This window comes from Rhinoderma darwinii, chromosome 8 (genome assembly GCF_050947455.1).
Source record: "Rhinoderma darwinii isolate aRhiDar2 chromosome 8, aRhiDar2.hap1, whole genome shotgun sequence".
In the NCBI taxonomy this organism is placed as follows: Eukaryota; Metazoa; Chordata; class Amphibia; order Anura; family Rhinodermatidae; genus Rhinoderma; species Rhinoderma darwinii.
In genome coordinates, this window is record NC_134694.1 from 88,487,566 (window position 1) to 88,500,372 (window position 12,807).

Here is a 12,807-nt window from a genome sequence, read left to right on the forward strand (position 1 = left end):
ACACCTCAGTTATAAAGCTGGCAATAGGTGATGGAAACAGCTAAGCCTCTGTGCAAACTATGTTTGGCCCTAAATTGAGCCATTATATGGATACCATTATTGTATATGGGCAACGTATGAGTTAAACTGATGCCTAATAGTGGCACCCGTCACCTATAGGCTATAACAGTATCCGTTTAACATACACGTCATGAAGAGGATCATGAGCAGTTCATGGCGTATACGCTTAACGTACACCATTAAACTCTATGGTGATGGATGTTAAGATATCTGTCACAGCGTACATTTAAGATATACGTCAGGAGCTTTTCCTGGCATATAGGTAAAACATAGGCAAAAAACGTAATGTGCACAGAACCTAAGCTCATCTTCCTTCCTCCCTGCACATTTACCTCTGCATATGTCACAGAGCATGCCCACAACACTCTCCCATAGAAGTCAATGAGTAATTTTCTGACTTTTATTATTTCCAGGTGAATGCTGTAAAGCAAATTTCTGGCCTTGCTGTTGCAACAATTTAGGCAGCATGGCTGTCCCCATAATCACTTAAATAAAACATAATACAACATATAATCAGATAAAAACAAATGAGAGCAAAATTTAAGTTTTAGCACATTCTTTTAGTTAGTAAAAATAACTAAAAAGTTATAGTTTAATGAACTATGAAACTTTGACAATTGTAAATGTAGCATCATATATGTGTTTTTTTTTAAATATATTATGGAGGTTTCAATATATAATATAACAGGAAAGTACAATGAATGCCCCATAATACAACATAATAGAAACTGTAAACCATTACCTTCTATCACTGGACAGAAGGGTTCAATTCCCAACCAAGGCAACATCTGAAATGTGTATGTTCCCCATAGGCTTCTGAGGGTTTATGCTTTAAAACTTACCAATAGCTTATTTAGCTTAGATTTAGGTGTGCAAGATATAAATAAACATAACTAATACTGCACATAATAACAATGAAATTACTGGAATATACAGCAAGACTTGAAATAAGGATTTCTCCAGAATACCATACTGTCATAATATCTTCAGCCACATATGAAGCTACATTGAGAAGCCAAAAAAGACTTTACATATCAGCTGTCAAACTTTCTTGTCTAACCCGAGTATAGGCGGGAATCAAGGGAGGGCATCATCACTATAAAAGGTAATTTGGAACATTCTAATGTAACAGATTTAGAGGTCACCAACAGAGGTCCTGTTACATTTAGTTACATCTTAAGATGCCCTATAAATGCCTAACTAGTGAATGTAGTTTTGCATCTTAAATGTCCTCCAAGGCACCAATCGGAGGGCTAAAAAATAGCCTTTTATACCTATATACCCTTTTTGCTCAAATAGTCAGAAGTAGAGCTCATTCTTGTGTGCCTTTTATTGGCACCTGGGATCATTTAGTAGATGCATTTGTATCTAATCGCCTTAATAGGTCATCACTTAGATGCCTTAAAATTATGGCAGCCTGCCTTGGAAACACAATAGTCCATAAATGATACTATCTCTGTGACTTTAAAGGAACATTAAACCTAGAAATAACTTGCCCACAGTGATTGTCAGTCTAGACGATTTTCTGCATGTTCCTAACTAAAACAAAACATCCTGTAGAAATACAGAATAAAGGTGTTATTTTCCATCTGACCCCTTCTATTTAAAGCCTAACAGTAGACTGAGGGGTGGGGTTTATCCAAAAAGGAGGGGCTTAGCATTTTTGTTTTTCTATTTACAGAGGCTTGTGAGGCGGAAGAAAAGGGGGTACAGCTGATCTTCTGGCACACATATAGAAGAATACTTGATATATTTCTAACAGCCTTGATTGCAATAGGATTACAGGAGGTGTTTTCTATTTTTCTTGTGCATTTTCTTCATTTAATGTTCCTTTAATGTCAATTTCATCTTTTGATTTTAGCCTACCAAATGTCTAACACTGCTGGTTAGCGATAGGGTAAAAGGGTAGCAATATATCACATGCTAGGCTCAGGGTAAAAAATACATTTTATTTCGCTACGCGCAAATGAGCTTTCCCAAATCTACCGAACCAGGAAGCGTTCGGCATCTTGAGCTCCAGAGCTCCAACCCCTCCCCTCTGGAATTGATTGACAGATCTGCTTGTCTTCAGCATGATACAAACAGAGCCGTCCATCAACTTCAGAGGGGAGGGGTTGGAGATCAAGATGTCGGACACGTCCTGGTTCGGCACATACGGGAAAGCTCATATGCATATGGCATTCACCAGAATAAAACTCCTTTTTTACCCTGATGCAAGCACTAAGAGGTTGTGAGCACTAAGATAGACAGTGAGCTACACAGATATATGCACTTGTGTGATATTATTATTGATAAATATGCCCATTTCAACCAAAAATGTGACTTTCACATTTTTTCACATGACCCTTACTACACAATGCCATAGACAGATAATCAATTACGTGTTAAAAACAATCTAATTATTTCCATCATGAATGTTTACAGACAAAATAGAGACTGTGAAGGCTCTGAAACTTTCCTTCATAAAATGTATTCTGCTTGCACTGTAAGATCTATCATCAGTTAACACCAGCTTGATCTGAACTGACAACCAAGCACAAATATACAATATGTCAGTACACTGGCAGGGTACAGAGGTATCACTCTTTTAAATATGAATGCTTTAAAAGTTGAGAGAGTTAACTAAGGCTCCTCTTGTTTGAAGGAATCCCTGGCAGTGCATTAAATCTTATTTTATTCCCGTCACACAATAAAGTTGCTGCCTTCACCGGTACAGATACATCTGTATGTCAATGGTAAACAAATGTTACCAGACACGCAAAGAACAATGGCCAGCCACATCTCTACAACACTTCATTACACGTCAGGGAACAATTAACCTTTTTAACACATATTAATCTGTAAAATGAACTCCTCAGGTAGGAAACGCTTTAACACCAACTTTTTTCTTCCAAATCGACAACAAAGAAAAGCCATTGACCGTGAACATTCATATCAGCTCCTGGATTTATTTCTATAACATAAGTATTAAAGCATTTTGTGAATTGGCTTGCCCAAGGTGATTGTTTGTTAAGTAGTAACATATTTGTCAATAATGAATAATACTAATACAGTACAATATAAAAGATAAAGGTCTAAAAAATGGAAAAAAATCTTTAGATTTTTAAGACTTAAGGGCTATGTACACCTTTGACATGTTTTTTTATTTAATTTTTTCAATAAAATAGTGTATCAGTGTGGTTGGTGCAACTTCCTATATACATTTTATTCAAAATTATTTTTTGAGATACAGCTGCTTTGTATCCTGTATACAGAGTAGCTGTATCTTGCGCTAAGACTTGAATCCGTCAGGCCCGCGGGACAGATGGGTCCAGGGTCCAGTCTTGCGTCACGGCCAGTGTCAGCACCCGGCGAACCCGGGCAAGTGCCGGGGGCCCACTACACTTTGGGGGGCCCAGTCGGCAGCCAGGTGCTGGCGCTGCATTCATGGCTCCTCCAGGAGTGGAATCCCCAGCCAAAGTGTTGCCGACGGGATTCTGCTTCTAGAGGGAGCCCCTGTCTAGGAGGCGGCGTAACTACCGCATAGCGGCTTCTACGGGGCCCACGGCATGAGGTGGCCCTGGCCACCCACCGTCACAGGCTCTCCCATGCCCAGTGGCCCCGATAGCAGCAGCTATGGGTGCTACAGCGATAGCAACGCCACATTCAATAGTATCTGCGTCCTAAGGATCTCCCTACTCCGCCATTTACTAGTCTACAAACTTCCAGGCAGAGTGATAGTAGCACTCTGCCCGGGACTCCGGCTCTGGGGATGCCCCTGACAACCACATAAAAAGTGGTTTTTATTTACTAGAAGTGTAAAAAAAAAAAATAAAAAAAAAAAATACACATATTTGGTATCCCCTCGATCGTAACAACCCGAACAATAAAGTTAACACATTAATTAAACCTCCGGGTTAACGCCATACTAAAAAACACACAAAAACAATGTCAAAAATCCTTTTTTTCCATTCCCTCCCCACCAAAAAATAAAGTAAAAGTTGAACAATAAGTTTCATGTGCTTCAAAATAGTACCAATGAAAACTACACCTCGTCCTGTAAAAAAACAAGTCCACTTATGGCTACATCGAACAAAAAAATTGTCATAGTCAACGGCGTCAATTTGAAATGCGAAAAACAATGCTGGAATAGCAGTTTTTTTTCAATTCCTTCCCAATTTTGTTTTATAAAAGATATTCAATATAATATATACACCCAAAAATGGTGCAACTGAAAAATACAACTCATCCCACAAAAAAACAAGCTCTCAAAATGGGCTCGGTCCTTAAGGGGTTAAAGGGTATTCCAGCCAATAGCATTTATGACCTATCCACTGGAGAGGTGATTAATGTTAGATCAATGGGTGTCTGACTGCTGGGACTCAATTGGTAGAACAGGGGATCCCAATCCATGGGAGGTATGGAAGTAGCCAAGCATTCTTACTCAGTGTTCCCAGACATATCTTAAAATTGTGTGGAGCGCGCATGCATAGCCACCGCTCCGTACAGCTCCTCTCCATGGACCTGATGGACAACAAATCTAGCAATTGTCAGAAGTCCTAGGGGTTGGTTCCCCACCAATCTAATATTCATCACCTATCTAGTGGATAAGTAATAAATGTTATTGGTTGGAATACCCGTGTAAATTCTTGAAATATGTATTAAGAAAATACATCAAAAGTATTTTATTTCCTTAATATACTTTTATGATTAAAATCTCTCCATTAAGCAGCAGGGACATTTAGATAATTTAAAATTAAAATTCTCCTTTGCTTTACTGGGGAATGTAAGCCTGTAAGTGGTTAAATAAGCAATTATTTTTATTGCATTATATTAGGGAATTGCTATTTTAGTCTTTTAGGAATCATTATATTAGTCTTATTATATGGGATAATTTACAGCCTAATGTAAATTATAAAAATATTAAAAGCCACCAGGGAATATATTTACTGACATGAAGTTATAGCAGCTGAGGCATGTAGTAAACATTACTCTGACCCAGTTACTGGGGAAGAAAGGGATATAGCTATGTGGGCAGAGATTACAGTTTCACCAGGGCTTTGGTGTCTTAGGAGGCCCAACTTGCCCTCTGCCACAAAAGAGTACAGCAGTATATAAATGAAAGATTATGGTCGGCTGTTCTGTTATAGATTTTGAATTAGAGCCTCTGGGTCTATCTTCCTGAAAAGAGGAGTAAGGGGTTTAATGTCAATCACTGTCTTATTGACATAAATCTCTTTTTTTTTTTATTCTCAAGGAGTCTCAACAGCAGGTGATGATGGTGTTAAAAAGTTCTGCAGCATCTGTAGTATTGAAGCACCTGCAGTACCTCTTTATTGAGAAGGTGGAGATTTTGTGTCAATCAAACACCACTTGAATTCTATATTGATAGGTAGGTTCTGTAGGGGCTAGGCTGCGTACAATACAGTACATTGTACAGCTTCTGCAGAACATCTTTTACATGAGGAAGGAGTTTCTTGCCAGTTACTGTGTAGTGAGGTAGAAGCAAGAATCAAAGGCCAGGCAGAACAAAAGATGAGCTGCCTGTGAGCAGGTGAGGAATGGTTGCTGGGAGTTGTTGTTAGTCTTCTCAGTGGGGCCAGTTGCTTATCAGTGCTTTCTGATTTTAGAAGATAATTATTATACACATTTACATATAATTACCGTGTTTTATTTAAATTCTTAAATAAGTACAGTGTCAGTAAATTCCCTATTCATCCCTACTGCTTAGCAGCATTGGAGTTATTGGTCATAATCTATCCAGTACATGGAGCATTGTCGTAGCAAGGATCGATGGTGCCCAAAAGCACAAATTGGAATGGGAACCCTATTTGGACAAAAGCACTGTCAAATTTTAGTTTAGGAAACATGGTTATTATGGTCTTCACTGTGCCTATCCACCCTTCCTCAGCCTCTCTGCTCATATTAGAAAAAAACAATTTGTAGATAGAAATATTAAATATTAGCCGTCCTGGGAGTAGGGGCTGATGTGAGAGTATAAAGCCTTGTGGAAATATGTTGATACTGTTTAAATAATGAAAAATAGACAATAATAAATATTAAAGTTTAATAGTTATCAATAATAGACAAATATGAAGAAGACAAATCATATAAAGTTTCATCAATTTCCAATTCTGGTTCACAGGACCCTGGAACATTGTGCATACCATCCCCCTTCTGTATTTACCGCTTATTAATACACTTTAATTCACTGTCTTCCTGGTAGAAAGTCCCTTATTCCTCGGCCTTACAAGATTACTCTGCATAAAATGTAAGAAATATATTTGATTCTTTATAGCAAACACGATGCCTAGTGGGAGCAGTGAATTTATATCATATTAAATAGAGCCTTTACCATAAATGGCGCACATCTATATACAGGAGGGATGCTGTATACATGAGAGCTTTTTAATTTTTTTTATTTTAAGGTGGCATGAATGTAACCAACTGAAATATATAAGAAACTGTATCAGGGAACACATCATTATTACAATGTCAATTATTATTATTTTTTTATTAATTTTATAATTACATCAGATTTTTTTTTGCATACAAGTGTTTTCTATTGAGTTTACTTAGTATTAAGAACATTTATATAGTCATTGAGATAGAGAGAAGATAGATAGATAGATAGATAGATAGATAGATAGATAGATAGATAGATAGATAGATAGATAGATAGATAGATAGATAGATAGAAAGGCTCAGGTTGTGTTAGCCCAAACGTTGCACTTTTGGGGTCAATAAAGCACCCTCTTTTTTCATCATAAGCCTTTGTGAGTGCTGCCTATTTACTGTTTTTTGTCTAGAGGGACAGTAGTTAGTTCCCTAAGGTTTGCCCTCCCCCCCTTTCATTTAAACCTGTGCTGCTGGATTCTATTTTTTGTAGATAGACAGACAGACAGACAGACAGGTAGACAGACAGGTAGACAGACAGACAGACAGACAGATAGACAGATAGATAGATAGATAGATAGATAGATAGATAGATAGATAGATAGATAGATAGATAGATAGATAGATAGATAGATAGATAGATAGATAGATAGATAGATAGATAGATAGATAGATAGATAGATGGATTAAGGTCTTGAAAATTAAGAAGCTTTTCATAGGTAATGTCTACCTGCTATTTAGAGGAGCTCTGCTATATGACTATAGAAGAGCTTAATGGTACTCCAAACTTTAAAGAAAATGTGATGTAGTCTAAAACACACCTCCTGTTCCATCAATGGTTGAGGCTGGCTCTCTATAAATCCCTTATGTTTTAAACTGCAGCTCTGTCTCTGTGTATAAGCACAAACTCAACTATAAAAAATTATAGCAAGTGTAAGTGATTATTTAATACAAGAAACTAAGGGCAAGAGTGAAAAAAATAAGATTCTCAGGCAATTGTGATTGCTGAGTAAAATTAATCTTTTGATATTAATATAGTGTACAGAACGGGACCCTGAACAGACACAAACTGACACAGACGGAAACCGTTTCCATCACCATTGATTTCAATGGTGACGGATCCGGCCCCATGGTTTCCGTTTGTCTCTGTTGTGACCCGGACCCATAGTTTTGCCGAAAGCAATAGCGTAGTCTGTGTCAGTTTGTGTCTGTTCAGGGTCCCGTTCTGACGGAAAGCTCCGATGGAACGTCAGAACCGGACCCGACCCCAACGCAGATGTGAACGAGGCCTTATGTGCATTTAACATTATGTAAGCGATTTATATACTAAATGTTACATGTTCTGTAGTCTGCTCCTAGACATAAATATATATACGGGCTAAGGCAGTTATCACATGCTATACAGTATCTTTTACTAAAGCTCCCCATAGATAATAGCATATTAAAAAAGTTGAGATTACAACTTATTATATCAGTTATTTTCCATTGGCCAATAAAATCCTTTGCCTGTAGATTAAAGGGGTTTTCCCATGAAGGACATTTATGACATTTGGGACCCGCACCTATCTCTAGAATGGGGCCCCCTAATCCCCGTTCTAGCTTTTTGTTCTAGCTTTTTGTGCTGATGCTGCCTCCCGGCCACTTCTTGATTACATGGTCTGGAGTTACGGAAACAGCATAACTCGCTGAGTTACACTGTTTTCGTAACTCACATAGCAGTTAATGGCAGTTACGGAAGCAGCGTAGCATGCGAGCTACGCTGTTTCCGTAACTATTATTCAATACTATGGGAGTTCTGGAAACAGCGTAGCTCAGCGAGTAATGTTGTTTCTGTAACTCCAGATCATGTAATCAGGAAGTGGCCGGGAGGCAGCATGAGCACAAAAACCTAAAACGGGGATTAGGGGGCCCTGTTCTAGAGATAGGTGCAGGTCCCAGAGGTGGTACCCGCATCTATCTGACATTTATGACATATCCTGTGGATATGTCATAAATGTTCTTTATGAGAAAACCCCTTTAAGTCGTAATAAAAGGTAATCCTATTTATTTAATTTCCTTTATGGATAAATATGCATAGCATCTTACTAGAAATAAATGGCCAGCAGGAATGTTTTATGGCATTCAGAATTTGTAATAAGACATTGTTGCTGCAGGATGGGAGCCAAGACACCGTAAAACAATACAATTCCACTGTGGGCCTTTTACAGTTCTAAACACTTTCTGGGAATTTACATGTGAAGGTTAATTAGACTCAGCAAAAGAATTTACTGCACTCAGCAAAAGTACGAAAAAATGCAGATTAATTGGAAATTTGCATAGGTAGAAAACATTTTATTCTAGAATACCTAAGTAACTATTTAAAGAAGTTGACAGTATATACTGGAAAGGAATAAATCAGCATGATTTAGGACTATGTGGCAGGTTAAACTACATTAGATAATTCTTAGTACATCCCACAAGCCAAGATTAGTTTGGAAAATTTGGAGTACAGTTAAGAATTTCTCCACATTATATGTAGTATAAGACCACCCTAAGATTCTGTTCACATCTATATTATGGTTTTCAGTTGTTCTGCTCCATCATTGGAAGCACCCGGCCGATGCATGATGGGCCCCAACAGCACCTGACGGAACCCACTGACTTTAATGGGCTACGTAGGGTTTCCTTTATGGTGTCACTTTGCCGGAAAATGTAGATGTGAACAGAGTTTTATCTTGTATTGATCTTGACTTATAGCCATTATAGTCCATAGCTGCAGTCACAATACTGTCGGCTGCTAAGCACATATCTGGACAGAGGATTCTCTCCCAGAAGGAAGTGCATCAGAAAGCCTTGCATTATAGATGATCGGCTAAACAACTTGATTACTGTTTCCACTACCAACCAGCAGAGTTGTGACACTAGTGGCAATATACTTACAAAGTTACTCAAAATTTTATACAAAATACTGTGAAATGGTGTTCGAAGGTGAATCTACAAGTGAATGTAAGTTGCACAGCAAATACAACGACAGAAGGTTGTCAAATATGTCCCAATTTACCTAATACCATGGATTTTTGGCTCGGAGGGAAATCTTTTCTGTCTATACCAACTTAAGGTAAGAAGAGACTTTAGTGGAAAGTGCTGAGTCCATTTTTCTGAAGAATATAGCACCTCAAGACTATGATCTAGGGATTCTAATAATTTTGTTTTTATTTCTTAAACTCCTCTGTTACTTTCTATAGCAAGAAAACAAGATTTATATTCACTTAATTTGTATCAAAGTTGATTTAAAAGAGTCGACAAATATTGGTGATACCACCACTGCTTAATTGGAACATATTGGATAAGTGTCTTAATGCCTCATTTCAGCCCAATTTAAATGTTAGTCTAAAAAATAACATCTTCATTTTTCAGACTGAAATAACGGTTTGTTTACTAAGATTCTCAAGCTAGGATTTACTTTTAATTAGACTTTCAGTAAAGTCATTATGGAAGCTTATGTGTTATTTCAAACCATTAGCATAAATGAAAACAGAATCAAGATATATTTGTACCCATCTTATTTACAACAAGGAGCAGATTCTTTACCAAAGTATAGAAAAAGAAAAAGACTAACAATAAATGATGATCGGAGAAGTAGGGTGCCTATTGTAATGACTTATTTTTCACAAAAATTAATAAGAAAGGGGGATGTCATCAGAAAGAGACATTTTTTTTTACTAGGGGTGTCTGAAAGATGCCTTTATGTGACCCCACTTATTAATATTTTAACCTGCAATTTCGGGAGCTGCACTCTGCAATAGTCAGCTATATTATTCCATCAGATTGGGAGTTCTTGCTCATCTTCTGTGAGTGATCTTCTAAGGATAAGGAGATGGGCAGGAGGAATGTACGCTGATTTGTTTGCGACAGAGTAGGACGAATTGTCTTTCAGTTAATAGCTATTAATCCATAGATATACAGTAGTTATCTTCCCATAAACATTTGATATCGCATATTGGGAAAAACTATAGAATGTGACAGGTCAAAGATTAAACCACTAGAATGCTTATTTCTCCTGATAGAATATATCGGGAGACGATTAGACAGTCTTCATAGACATTAGATTATCTGTGGACTTGTCTAATTTGTATGACCAGTTTCATGGGACTATGTAAACATAATGTATTAAATTCAGTAAAGGACATTCTCACAGGTTGCAGTTTTTTTGGTCACATGGCTACAGGATGAATGTAGTTATTTCTTGTCTGTGCGTATATATTGAGTGCATGTTGTATTCTCTACAATAAACTTTGTCTTCGAGAATCCTTTCAACCCCTTAAAGAGGCTCTGTCACCACATTATAAGTGGCCTATCTTGTACATAATATGATCGGCGCTGTAATGTAGATCACAGCAGTGTTTTTATTTAGAAAAACAATCATTTATTACCTATTTTAGCTTTATGCTAATGAGTTTCTTAATGGACAACTGGACGTGTTTTACTTTTGACCAAGTGGGCTTTGTGGAGAGAAGTGTATGACGCTGACCAATCAGTGAACAATCAGCGTCATACACTTCTCCCCATTCATTTACACAGCACATAGCGATATAACTAGATCACTATATGAAGCCACATGAAAACACTATAACGTTACTCAAGTGTCCTGACAATGAATATGCATTACCTCCAGCCAGGATGTGATGTGTATTCAGAATCCTGACACTTCTGTAGCGTCTGTGTGAGATTTACAGCAAGGTAAGCGTAATCTCATTTTAAATGACAGGTTACATCGTAATCTCGAGAGATTACGCTTGCCTTGCTGTAAATATCACACAGACGCTACAGAAGTATCAGGATTCTGAATAGACATCACGTCCTGGCTGAAGGTAATGTATATTCACTGTCAGGACGCTGCAGTAACGTTATAGTGTGTTTATATGGCTGCACATAGCGATATAGTTATATTGCTATGTGCTGTGTAAATGAATGGGGAGAAGTGTATGACGCTGATTGGTCACTGATTGGTCAGCGTCATACACTTCTCTCCACAGCGCCAACTTGGTCAAAAAGTAAAACATGCCAAGTTGTACATTAAGAAACTCATTAGCATAAAGCTAAAATAGGTCATAACGCATAAATAAAAAAAACACTGCTGTAATCTACATTACAGTGCCGATCATATTATGTACAAGATAGGCCACTTATAATGTGGTGACAGAGCCTCTTTAAGGGAGCCATAACTATTTAATTTTACAAGGGACCTAGCCATATAAGGGATTGTTTTTTTTTGCGTCACCAGTTGTATTTTTTAATGGTACCATTTTGGGGTACATGTAATTTATCGTTATTATTAATTTTTTTTGTGGGGGGGGGGGGATGAAAAATAAACAGCAATTCCATTTTCTTAACTTTATTCTTCAGGTCTTTACGATTACGGTGATACCAAATGTATATATATTTTTTTTTATAGTTTACCACTTTTGCACACTATAAACACTTTTTTAAATAAATCATTTGTTTTTGTGTCGCCACATTCTTAGAGCCACGAGGGATTCACGAGGGCTTGGCTTTTGCAGGACATGTTGTTGTTTTCATTGATACCATTTTGGGGCACATAGGACTTATAGGACTTGTATTCCTTTATTTGGGAGGGGGAATAAACAAAAAAAATGCAAATCTGCCATTGTTTTATTTGTTTTTCTTTACTGCATTCACCATGCTGGATAAATAAATGTTACATTTTGTGTACACTTTTTTAACTTACATTTTTATCATTATAAAGCATTTTGTGTGGGGAACACTTTTTTGTATTTTTTATTTTATTTACCTTGGATATTTATTTTTTCTGAGCATTTTGTCAATTATTATTATAATAATTTTTGTTTTTACTATGTGATGGTTTGCTTACATAATGTTTGTGCAAAACTGACAGGCAGTCTATTAGGCTTACACACATGGCAGACCTAAGGACCTCTTTTAGACTCCCAGCTGCCATAGCAACCCATCAACACCCCACGAAAGTGTCGTGTGGGTGCTGATGGGGTGAAAGTGAGAGTCCCCTCTCTCTTTCTAACCACTTAGCTGCAGTTGTCGCAATTGACTGTGGCATCTAAGGGGTTAAACTGCCGGGGTTAAATCTGAGTTATCTTCGCTGACACAGCTGACGCCTACAGCGGATGGCTATGTCCGCACCAAGGGTTAAAAATATTAAACTATTTTTTATTATTTATTTAAATTTCACCTCAAAATAACTTACATTCAATATAAACATTATATAATATGGCCATTAAATAAAATCTTACTAATTTAACCCTTTGGTCCATGTTTGAACGTATGACACATTGCAATTAGAATTTAAATATATTTAAAGAAAACAACACATTTATTATTTCTATAGCAGCTGCTAAT

At 37.2% G+C, this 12,807-nt stretch overlaps 1 protein-coding gene across 1 annotated transcript in view; it reads right to left on the reverse strand.

The window, feature by feature from the left end:
• AFF2 (ALF transcription elongation factor 2) overlaps positions 1 to 12,807 on the reverse strand; it is a 413,486-nt gene that overhangs the window by 102,765 nt on the left and 297,914 nt on the right. The window lies entirely within an intron of this gene.